Source organism: Pseudophryne corroboree, assembly GCF_028390025.1.
Source record: "Pseudophryne corroboree isolate aPseCor3 chromosome 3 unlocalized genomic scaffold, aPseCor3.hap2 SUPER_3_unloc_50, whole genome shotgun sequence".
Lineage (NCBI taxonomy): Eukaryota > Metazoa > Chordata > Amphibia > Anura > Myobatrachidae > Pseudophryne > Pseudophryne corroboree.
Genome location: NW_026967542.1, coordinates 182,501 through 195,654, shown reverse-complemented (window position 1 = coordinate 195,654; position 13,154 = coordinate 182,501). Strand labels below are relative to the sequence as shown.

General features: G+C 43.8%; 1 protein-coding gene and 2 pseudogenes across 1 annotated transcript in view; 2 read left to right on the top strand and 1 right to left on the bottom strand.

Annotated features, from left to right (window-relative positions):
- LOC134984388 (gastrula zinc finger protein XlCGF17.1-like) overlaps positions 1-13,154 on the top strand; it is a 129,136-nt gene that overhangs the window by 91,629 nt on the left and 24,353 nt on the right. The gene's annotated exons all lie outside the window — the stretch shown is intronic.
- On the bottom strand, positions 6,576-6,695 carry LOC134984401 (5S ribosomal RNA; annotated as a pseudogene).
- Positions 8,450-8,569, top strand: LOC134984400 (5S ribosomal RNA; annotated as a pseudogene).

Sequence of the window (13,154 nt, the reverse complement as noted above, 5' to 3'; positions counted from 1 at the left end):
AGTAATAATGATACTTATACATTTCTCGTTCTGTATATGTAACGTATGGTGTAACTAGATCTGACTCCTGTCATTCTCACCAGTAATAATGTTACTTATACATTTCCCCTTCTGTATATGTAACGTATGGTGTAACTAGATCTGACTCCTGCCATTCTCACCAGTAATAACGTTACTTGTACATTTCCCATTCTGTATATGTAACGTATGGTGTAACTAGATCTGACTCCTGTCACTCTCATCAGTAATAATGTTACTTATATAATTCTCCTTCTGTATATGTAACGTATGGTGTAACTAGATCTGACTCCTGTCATTCTCACCAGTAATAATGTTACTTATACATTTCCCCTTCTGTATATGTAACATATGGTGTAACTAGATCTGACTCCTGTCATTCTCACCAGTAATAATGTTACTTATACATTTCCCCTTCTGTATATGTAACATATGGTGTAACTAGATCTGACTCCTGTCATTCTCACCAGTAATAATGTTACTTATACATTTCCCCTTCTGTATATGTAACGTATGATGTAACTAGATCTGACTCCTGTCATTCTCACCAGTAATAATGTTACTTATACATATCTCCTTCTGTATATGTAACGTATGGTGTAACCAGATCTGACTCCTGTCATTCTCACCAGTAATAATGTTACTTATACATTTCCCCTTCTGTATATGTAACATATGGTGTAACTAGATCTGACTCCTGTCATTCTCACCAGTAATAATGTTACTTATACATTTCCCCTTCTGTATATGTAATGTATGGTGTAACTAGATCTGACTCCTGTCATTCTCACCAGTAATAACGTTACTTATACATTTCCCCTTCTGTATATGTAACGTATGGTGTAACTAGATCTGACTCCTGTCATTCTCACCAGTAATAATGTTACTTATACATTTCCCCTTCTGTATATGTAACATATGGTGTAACTAGATCTGACTCCTGTCATTCTCACCAGTAATAATGTTACTTATACATTTCCCCTTCTGTATATGTAACGTATGGTGTAACTAGATCTGACTCCTATCATTCTCACCAGTAATAATGTTACTTATACATTTCCCCTTCTGTATATGTAACATATGGTGTAACTAGATCTGACTCCTGTCATTCTCACCAGTAATAATGTTACTTATACATTTCCCCTTCTGTATATGTAACGTATGGTGTAACTAGATCTGACTCCTGTCACTCTCACCAGTAATAATGTTACTTATACATTTCCCCTTCTGTATATGTAACGTATGGTATAACTAGATCTGACTCCTGTCATTCTCACCAGTAATAATGTTACTTATACATTTCGTCTTCTGTATATGTAACGTATGGTGTAACTAGATCTGACTCCTGTCATTCTCACCAGTAATAATGTTACTTATACATTTCCCCTTCTGTATATGTAACGTATGGTGTAACTAGATCTGACTCCTGTCACTCTCACCAGTAATAATGTTACTTATACATTTCCCCTTCTGTATATGTAATGTATGGTGTAACTAGATCTGACTCCTGTCATTCTCACCAGTAATAATGTTACTTATACATTTCCCCTTCTGTATATGTAACGTATGGTGTAACTAGATCTGACTCCTGTCATTCTCACCAGTAATAATGTTACTTATACATTTCCCCTTCTGTATATGAAACATATGGTGTAACTAGATCTGACTCCTGTCACTCTCACCAGTAATAATGTTACTTATACATTTCCCCTTCTGTATATGTAACGTATGGTATAACTAGATCTGACTCCTGTCATTCTCACCAGTAATAATGTTACTTATACATTTCCCCTTCTGTATATGTAACGTATGGTGTAACTAGATCTGACTCCTGTCATTCTCACCAGTAATAATGTTACTTATACATTTCCCCTTCTGTATATGTAACGTATGGTGTAACTAGATCTGACTCCTGTCACTCTCACCAGTAATAATGTTACTTATACATTTCCCCTTCTGTATATGTAACGTATGGTGTAACTAGATCTGACTCCTGTCATTCTCACCAGTAATAATGTTACTTATACATTTCCCCTTCTGTATATGTAACGTATGGTGTAACTAGATCTGACTCCTATCATTCTCACCAGTAATAATGTTACTTATACATTTCCCCTTCTGTATATGTAACATATGGTGTAACTAGATCTGACTCCTGTCATTCTCACCAGTAATAATGTTACTTATACATTTCCCCTTCTGTATATGTAACGTATGGTGTAACTAGATCTGACTCCTGTCACTCTCACCAGTAATAATGTTACTTATACATTTCCCCTTCTGTATATGTAACGTATGGTATAACTAGATCTGACTCCTGTCATTCTCACCAGTAATAATGTTACTTATACATTTCCCCTTCTGTATATGTTACGTATGGTGTAACTAGATCTGACTCCTGTCATTCTCACCAGTAATAATGTTACTTATACATTTCCCCTTCTGTATATGAAACATATGGTGTAACTAGATCTGACTCCTGTCACTCTCACCAGTAATAATGTTACTTATACATTTCCCCTTCTGTATATGTAACGTATGGTATAACTAGATCTGACTCCTGTCATTCTCACCAGTAATAATGATACTTATACATTTCCCCTTCTGTATATGTAACGTATGGTGTAACTAGATCTGACTCCTGTCATTCTCACCAGTAATAATGTTACTTATACATTTCCCCTTCTGTATATGTAACGTATGGTGTAACTAGATCTGACTCCTGTCACTCTCACCAGTAATAATGTTACTTATACATTTCCCCTTCTGTATATGTAATGTATGGTGTAACTAGATCTGACTCCTGTCATTCTCACCAGTAATAATGTTACTTATACATTTCCCCTTCTGTATATGTAACGTATGGTGTAACTAGATCTGACTCCTGTCATTCTCACCAGTAATAATGTTACTTATACATTTCCCCTTCTGTATATGTAACGTATGGTGTAACTAGATCTGACTCCTGTCATTCTCACCAGTAATAATGTTACTTATACATTTCCCTTCTGTATATGTAACGTATGGTGTAACTAGATCTGACTCCTGTCACTCTCACTAGTAATAATGTTACTTATACATTTCCCCTTCTGTATATGTAACATATGGTGTAACTAGATCTGACTCCTGTCATTCTCACCAGTAATAATGTTACTTATACATTTCCCCTTCTGTATATGTAACATATGGTATAACTAGATCTGACTCCTGTCATTCTCACCAGTATTAATGTTACTTAAACATTTCCCCTTCTGTATATGTAACGTATGGTGTAACTAGATCTGACTCCTGTCATTCTCACCAGTAATAATGTTACTTATACATTTCCCCTTCTGTATATGCAACGTATGGTGTAACTAGATCTGACTCCTGTCATTCTCACCAGTAATAATGTTACTTATACATTTCCCCTTCTGTATATGTAACGTATGGTGTAACTAGATCTGACTCCAGTCATTCTCACCAGTAATAATGTTACTTATACATTTCCCCTTCTGTATATGTAACGTATGGTGTAACTAGATCTGACTCCTGTCATTCTCACCAGTAATAATGTTACTTATACATTTCCCCTACTGTATATGTAATGTATGGTGTAACTAGATCTGACTCCTGTCACTCTAACCAGTAATAATGTTACTTATACATTTCCCCTTCTGTATATGGAACATATGGTGTAACTAGATGTGACTTCTGTCATTCTCACCAGTAATAATGTTACTTATACATTTCCCCTTCTGTATATGGAATGTATGGTGTAACTAGATCTGACTCCTGTCATTCTCACCAGTAATAATGATACTTATACATTTCTCCTTCTGTATATGTAACGTATGGTGTAACTAGATCTGACTCCTGTCATTCTTACCGGTAATAATGTTACTTATACATTTCCCCTTCTGTATATGTAACGTATGGTGTAACTAGATCTGACTCCTGTCATTCTTACCGGTAATAATGTTACTTATACATTTCCCCTTCTGTATATGTAACGTATGGTGTAACTAGATCTGACACCTGTCATTCTCACCAGTAATAATGTTACTTATACATTTCCCCTTCTGTATATGTAATGTATGGTGTAACTAGATCTGACTCCTGTCATTCTCACCAGTACTAATGTTACTTATACATTTCCACTTCTGTATATGTAACGTATGGTGTAACTAGATCTGACTCCTGTCATTCTCACCAGTAATAATGTTACTTATACATTTCCCCTTCTGTATATGAAACATATGGTGTAACTAGATCTGACTCCTGTCATTCTCACCAGTAATAATGTTACTTATACATTTCCCCTTCTGTATATGAAACATATGGTGTAACTAGATCTGACTTCTGTCATTCTCACCAGTAATAATGTTACTTATACATTTCCTCTTCTGTATATGTAATGTATGGTGTAACTAGATGTGACTCCTGTCATTCTCACCAGTAATAATGTTACTTATACATTTCCCCTTCTGTATATGTAATGTATGGTGTAACTAGATGTGACTCCTGTCATTCTCACCAGTAATAATGTTACTTATACATTTCCCCTTCTGTATATGTAACGTATGGTGTAACTAGATCTGACTCCTGTCATTCTCACCAGTAATAATGTTACTTATACATTTCCCCTTCTGTATATGTAACGTATGGTGTAACTAGATCTGACTCCTGTCATTCTCACCAGTAATAATGTTACTTATACATTTCCCCTTCTGTATATGTAACGTATGGTGTAACTAGATCTAACTCCTGTCATTCTCACCAGTAATAATGTTACTTATACATTTCCCCTTCTGTATATGTAACGTATGGTGTAACTAGATCTGACTCCTGTCATTCTTACCGGTAATAATGTTACTTATACATTTCCCCTTCTGTATATGTAACGTATGGTGTAACTATATCTGACTCCTGTCATTCTTACCAGTAATAATGTTACTTATACATTTCCCTTTCTGTATATGTAACTTATGGTGTAACTATATCTGACTCCTGTCATTCTTACCAGTAATAATGTTACTTATATATTTCCCCTTCTGTATATGTAACGTATGATGTAACTAGATCTGACTCCTGTCATTCTCACCAGTAATAATGTTACTTATACATTTCTCGTTCTGTATATGTAACGTATGGTGTAACTAGATCTGGCTCCTGTCATTCTCACCAGTAATAATGTTACTTATACATTTTCCCTTCTGTATATGGAACATAAGGTGTAACTAGATCTGACTCCTGTCACTCTTACCAGTAATAATGTTACTTATACATTTCCCCTTCTGTATATGTAACGTATGATGTAACTAGATCTGACTCCTGTCATTCTCACCAGTAATAATGTTACTTATACATTTCCCCTTCTGTATATGTAATGTATGGTGTAACTAGATCTGACTCCTGTCACTCTCACCAGTAATAATGTTACTTATACATTTCCCCTTCTGTATATGTAACGTATGGTGTAACTAGATCTGACTCCTGTCATTCTCACCAGTAATAATGTTACTTATACATTTCCCCTTCTGTATATGTAACGTATGGTGTAACTAGATCTGACTCCTGTCATTCTCACCAGTAATAATGTTACTTATACATTTCCCCTTCTGTATATGAAACATATGGTGTAACTAGATGTGACTTCTGCAGGGCCGGATTGGCCATTGCTGTTACCGGGGAAGTCCCCGGTGGGCCGAGTGGCGTGAGGGGCCGCCTCTCATATGTGGCCCCCCTCCTTTGTGCCACCCTGCGTCGCGGCAGCTATAGAGAGCACAGGGCAGGCTCTCTAGGGAGGAGAGACTGTGCAGTCCTGCAGCAGAGCCGGCCCCCCCACCACCTCCTTCCCCGGGCTCCAGCCTGCAGCTTGCTATCGGGGAATTTCTAAAAGGGGGCGTGGCCACGGAGGTCCGTGATTAGGCCACGCCTCCAACTATGCCTGGGGTCAAGTGATCGTCTGTGTGTCCCGTAGCCTGCCTCCCTCTGTGCTGTGGGGACCTGGAGGTAACATTTGACTTATATGGGTGTATGCATACATACATACATATATGGGCCTGTGTGGAGGGTGGGTGAGTGTGTGTGGTGAATGGAATGTATCAGGATGTGTGTGTGGGGTAAATTGGCGGGTAACAGGCTGTGTGTGCGTCTGTGAAGTGTAAAAGCGTCACCCCCCCCCCAGTGTTCTGTGAAGCGTCAACCCCCCCCATTGTTCTGTGAAGCGTCACCCCCCCCCCGTGTTCTGTGAAGCGTCACCCCCCCGTGTTCTGTGAAGCATCACCCCCCAGTGTTATGTGAAGTGTCATCCCCCCAGTGTTATGTGAAGTGTCACCCCCCCCCCCAGTGTTAATGAATATCCGTGATATTAAATTCACGATTGCTGAGTTGCCGGAGAGTAGAGTTCTGTGATGCCTATGCCGAAAAGAATCTGCATTTATTGAAATAAATGACCATCATTCATACTGCTAATATCCATTAAGGATTATATAGGTGCAGAAAATAAAATCATTGGTCATGCAGATCCCAATATGACATAAAGTTGAGTGCCACTGTGTCCAATAGTCAACGTTTTTTTGCAGTACCAGAGTGTTCAAAGGAGGTCTCCCTTCCTTGTACTAACCCGGCCTTTCACTGCTTAGCTTCCAAGTTCGGAAGAGATTGGGCATCTCCAGTGAAGTATGACCGCAAATGTTGGACTTTCCTCCTAGGTCACTCCAAATATATGTCAACTAGTAGCTGTATGTTAGGAATGGAAATAGCAAGTGATTCGTAACAAATGTGTTACAAAGGAAAATTACATGCAATCAGCTAAATCATCAACACATGACACAATGGTCACAAGGGTTAATTACATCTGAATGACACGGCGGTCATGAGAATACATATAAATGATTATGAATAATCAGCAGATGCAAATGAGAACAGTCACAAACGGGAGGAGAAAATTAACGTATGCAATTATCCTAATAATCACCAGCTGGTTAATCAGCATAAGACACAGTGGTCATAGACAGAGATAATTGTACATACACCTCCTAATTAAGTGACTGAGTTTTGTTGATTGACCTATAATTAGCTGAAAGGACAAATATGTGGCACGGCGGCCATATAGAAAAAATTGTATGCATGTAATGATACAATAATCACCTAATTAATTGGTATATGACACAATGGTCACCAAAAGGATGAGTATAAGCATTATTCCTTCATTATACAGCATGTGATATTGAAATCACAGAAGACATTTAATTAAGGATAATGAATGTGGGAAATTTACAGATGCCACATTTGATTACTAAATAGTTATCCTTATGTAATTTCTTGGCTCAGAGCAAATTATATCTGACAGACGGGCGGTATGACAGCAAACAAGCAAAATAAGTGAAGCAGCGGGTTATAATTTCACCCGCAATATCTATAAATTAATTTTACAGAAAAGAAAGGAAAAATAACAAATAAGGGAAAAAAATAATGAAAAAATAATAATAACTGAAAATATCAGATTTAAAGTATTGCAGTTAGGTACTGAAAGAGTAGAGAGATTTACTCCATTAATGACAGTACTGGTATCGTATAAACGACACTGAGAAAATCTCTCTACTCTTTCAGTACCTAACTGCAATACTTTAAATCTGATATTTTCAGTTATTATTATTTTTTCATTATTTTTTTCCCTTATTTGTTATTTTTCCTTTCTTTTCTGTAAAATTAATTTATAGATATTGCGGGTGAAATTATAACCCGCTGCTTCACTTATTTTGCTTGTTTGCTGTCATACCGCCCGTCTGTCAGATATAATTTGCTCTGAGCCAAGAAATTACATAAGGATAACTATTTAGTAATCAAATGTGGCATCTGTAAATTTCCCACATTCATTATCCTTAATTAAATGTCTTCTGTGATTTCAATATCACATGCTGTATAATGAAGGAATAATGCTTATACTCATCCTTTTGGTGACCATTGTGTCATATACCAATTAATTAGGTGATTATTGTATCATTACATGCATACAATTTTTTCTATATGGCCGCCGTGCCACATATTTGTCCTTTCAGCTAATTATAGGTCAATCAACAAAACTCAGTCACTTAATTAGGAGGTGTATGTACAATTATCTCTGTCTATGACCACTGTGTCTTATGCTGATTAACCAGCTGGTGATTATTAGGATAATTGCATACGTTAATTTTCTCCTCCCGTTTGTGACTGTTCTCATTTGCATCTGCTGATTATTCATAATCATTTATATGTATTCTCATGACCGCCGTGTCATTCAGATGTAATTAACCCTTGTGACCATTGTGTCATGTGTTGATGATTTAGCTGATTGCATGTAATTTTCCTTTGTAACACATTTGTTACGAATCACTTGCTATTTCCATTCCTAACATACAGCTACTAGTTGACATATATTTGGAGTGACCTAGGAGGAAAGTCCAACATTTGCGGTCATACTTCACTGGAGATGCCCAATCTCTTCCGAACTTGGAAGCTAAGCAGTGAAAGGCCGGGTTAGTACAAGGAAGGGAGACCTCCTTTGAACACTCTGGTACTGCAAAAAAACGTTGACTATTGGACACAGTGGCACTCAACTTTATGTCATATTGGGATCTGCATGACCAATGATTTTATTTTCTGCACCTATATAATCCTTAATGGATATTAGCAGTATGAATGATGGTCATTTATTTCAATAAATGCAGATTCTTTTCGGCATAGGCATCACAGAACTCTACTCTCCGGCAACTCAGCAATCGTGAATTTAATATCACGGATATTCATTATTATTATCAATAATTCGCATAGCCATGTATTTCACACACATTTACTCCTAGGATTTGACTTATGCTAATTTATTTGTCATTTTGAAAATTTACTAAGTTTAATATTTTCCTCTGAATCAAGAGTGCTCCCACAAAAGAGTCCTTTTCTTTGAACCTTCTTTGGTTATTTTTTGGTACTTGATACTCTCTGACTCTAGGGAGCACCACTGAAAGCAACTTTGGTGTTGGGAATAATTCCTACTACACCTTTACTTGCCATATACAGAAGAAATTCTATTTAAATTCAGTTTTTCAGAGGTTACTAATTGTTTATACATTATTGTTTGTACTGGTGCGGTTCCCTTCTAAACCCATTTCCCTAAGTGTCACCCCCCCCCAGTGTTCTGTGAAGTGTCACCCCCCCCCAGTGTTCTGTGAAGCGTCACCCCCCCCCCAGTGTTCTGTGAAGCGTCACCCCCCCAGTGTTCTGTGAAGTGTCACCCCCCCCCCAGTGTTCTGTGAAGTGTCACCCCCCCAGTGTTCTGTGAAGTGTCACCCCCCCCAGTGTTCTGTGAAGCGTCACCCCCCCCCCCCCGTGTTCTGTGAAGCATCACCCCCCCCCGTGTTCTGTGAAGCGTCACCCCCCCCAGTGTTATGTGAAGCGTCAACCCACCAGTGTTATGTGAAGTGTCACCCCCCCAGTGTTATGTGAAGTGTCACCCCCCCCCAGTGTTCTGTGAAGTGTCACCCCCCCCAGTGTTCTGTGAAGTGTCACCCCCCCCCAGTGTTCTGTGAAGCGTCAACCCCCCCATTGTTCTGTGAAGCGTCACCCCCCCCCGTGTTCTGTGAAGCGTCACCCCCCCCCCAGTGTTCTGTGAAGTGTCACCCCCCCCCAGTGTTCTGTGAAGTGTCACCCCCCCCAGTGTTCTGTGAAGCGTCAACCCCCCCCATTGTTCTGTGAAGCGTCACCCCCCCCCCCCGTGTTCTGTGAAGCGTCACCCCCCCCCAGTGTTATGTGAAGCGTCACCCCCCCAGTGTTATGTGAAGTGTCACCCCCCCCAGTGTTCTGTGAAGTGTCACCCCCCCCCAGTGTTCTGTGAAGTGTCACCCCCCCAGTGTTCTGTGAAGTGTCACCCCCCCCCAGTGTTCTGTGAAGCATCACCCCCCCAGTGTTCTGTGAAGCGTCACCCCCCCCAGTGTTCTGTGAAGTGTCACCCCCCCAGTGTTCTGTGAAGTGTCACCCCCCCAGTGTTCTGTGAAGCGTCAACCCCCCCCATTGTTCTGTGAAGCGTCACCCCCCCCCCCGTGTTCTGTGAAGCGTCACCCCCCCCATTGTTCTGTGAAGCGTCACCCCCCCAGTGTTATGTGAAGCGTCAACCCACCAGTGTTATGTGAAGCGTCACCCCCCCAGTGTTCTGTGAAGTGTCACACCCCCCCAGTGTTCTGTGAAGCGTCACCCCCCCCAGTGTTCTGTGAAGCGTCACCCCCCCCAGTGTTCTGTGAAGCGTCAACCCCCCCATTGTTCTGTGAAGCGTCACCCCCCCCCGTGTTCTGTGAAGCATCACCCCCCCCCCAGTGTTCTGTGAAGCGTCACCCCCCCCAGTGTTCTGTGAAGTGTCACCCCCCCAGTGTTCTGTGAAGTGTCACCCCCCCCCAGTGTTCTGTGAAGCGTCAACCCCCCCCATTGTTCTGTGAAGCGTCACCCCCCCCCCTCGTGTTCTGTGAAGCGTCACCCCCCCCGTGTTCTGTGAAGCGTCACCCCCCCAGTGTTATGTGAAGCGTCAACCCACCAGTGTTATGTGAAGTGTCACCCCCCCAGTGTTATGTGAAGTGTCACCCCCCCCCAGTGTTCTGTGAAGTGTCACCCCCCCAGTGTTCTGTGAAGTGTCACCCCCCCAGTGTTCTGTGAAGCGTCACCCCCCCAGTGTTCTGTGAAGTGTCACCCCCCCCTCGTGTTCTGTGAAGCGTCACCGTCACCCCCCCAGTGTTATGTGAAGCGTCACCCCCCCAGTGTTATGTGAAGCGTCAACCCACCAGTGTTATGTGAAGTGTCACCCCCCCAGTGTTATGTGAAGTGTCACCCCCCCCCAGTGTTCTGTGAAGTGTCACCCCCCCAGTGTTCTGTGAAGCGTCACCCCCCCAGTGTTCTGTGAAGCGTCAACCCCCCCATTGTTCTGTGAAGCGTCACCCCCCCCGTGTTCTGTGAAGCGTCACCCCCCCCCGTGTTCTGTGAAGCGTCACCCCCCCGTGTTCTGTGAAGCGTCACCCCCCCAGTGTTATGTGAAGTGTCACCCCCCCAGTGTTCTGTGAAGTGTCACCCCCCCCCCCAGTGTTCTGTGAAGTGTCACCCCCCCAGTGTTCTGTGAAGTGTCACCCCCCCCCAGTGTTCTGTGAAGCATCACCCCCCCCAGTGTTCTGTGAAGCGTCACCCCCCCAGTGTTCTGTGAAGTGTCACCCCCCCCAGTGTTCTGTGAAGTGTCACCCCCCCAGTGTTCTGTGAAGCGTCACCCCCCCAGTGTTATGTGAAGTGTCACCCCCCCTAGTGTTCCGTGTTCTGTAAAATGTCACCCCCACCCAGTGTTCTGTGAAGTGTCACCAGCCCTCCCAGTGTTCTGTGAAACGTCACCCCCCCAGTGTTCTGTGAAGCGTCACCCCCCCCAGTGTTCTGTGAAGCGTCACCCCCCCCAGTGTTCTGTGAAGCATCACCCTCCCCCCAGTGTTCTGTGAAGCGTCACCCCACCCCAGTGTTCTGTGAAGCGTCACACCCTCCCAGTGTTCTGTGAAGCATCACCCCCCCCCCCAGTGATCTGTGAAGCGTCACCCCCCCAGTGTTCTGTGAAGCGTCACCCCCCCAGTGTTCTGTGAAGCATCACCCCCCCCCAGTGATCTGTGAAGCGTCACCCCCCCCCAGTGTTCTGTGAAGTGTCACCCCCCCCAGTGTTCTGTGAAGTGTCACCCCCCCCCAGTGTTCTGTGAAGTGTCACCCCCCCATTGTTCTGTGAAGCGTCAACCCCCCCCATTGTTCTGTGAAGCGTCACCCCCCCATTGTTCTGTGAAGCGTCACCCCCCCAGTGTTATGTGAAGCGTCACCCCCCCCCCCCAGTGTTCTGTGAAGCATCACCCCCCCCAGTGTTCTGTGAAGCGTCACCCCCCCAGTGTTATGTGAAGCGTCAACCCACCAGTGTTATGTGAAGTGTCACCCCCCCAGTGTTATGTGAAGTGTCACACCCCCCCAGTGTTCTGTGAAGTGTCACCCCCCCCAGTGTTGTGAAGCGTCACCCCCCCCCAGTGTTCTGTGAAGCGTCAACCCCCCCATTGTTCTGTGAAGCGTCACCCCCCCCCTCGTGTTCTGTGAAGCGTCACCCCCCCCCGTGTTCTGTGAAGCGTCACCCCCCCAGTGTTATGTGAAGCGTCAAACCACCAGTGTTATGTGAAATGTCACCCCCCCAGTGTTATGTGAAGTGTCACCCCCCCCCAGTGTTCTGTGAAGTGTCACCCCCCCAGTGTTCTGTGAAGTGTCACCCCCCCAGTGTTCTGTGAAGCGTCACCCCCCCAGTGTTCTGTGAAGTGTCACCCCCCCCCTCGTGTTCTGTGAAGCGTCACCCCCCCCCCGTGTTCTGTGAAGCGTCACCCCCCCAGTGTTATGTGAAGCGTCAACCCACCAGTGTTATGTGAAGTGTCACCCCCCCAGTGTTATGTGAAGTGTCACCCCCCCCAGTGTTCTGTGAAGTGTCACCCCCCCAGTGTTCTGTGAAGCGTCACCCCCCCAGTGTTCTGTGAAGCGTCAACCCCCCCATTGTTCTGTGAAGCGTCACCCCCCCCGTGTTCTGTGAAGCGTCACCCCCCCCCATGTTCTGTGAAGCGTCACCCCCCCAGTGTTCTGTGAAGCGTCAACCCCCCCATTGTTCTGTGAAGCGTCACCCCCCCCCCGTGTTCTGTGAAGCGTCACCCCCCCCCTGTGTTCTGTGAAGCGTCACCCCCCCGTGTTCTGTGAAGCGTCAACCCACCAGTGTTATGTGAAGTGTCACCCCCCCAGTGTTATGTGAAGTGTCACCCCCCCCGGTGTTCCGTGAAGTGTCACCCCCCCCAGTGTTCCGTGAAGTGTCACCCCCCCCAGTGTTCTGTGAAGTGTCACCCCCCCCGGTGTTCCGTGAAGTGTCACCCCCCCAGTGTTCCGTGAAGTGTCACCCCCCCTAGTGTTCCGTGTTCTGTAAAATGTCATCCCCCACCCAGTGTTCTGTGAAGTGTCACCAGCCCTCCCAGTGTTCTGTGAAACGTCACCCCCCCAGTGTTCTGTGAAGCGTCACCCCCCCCCAGTGTTCTGTGAAGCATCACCCTCCCCCCAGTGTTCTGTGAAGCGTCACCCCCCCCCCAGTGTTCTGT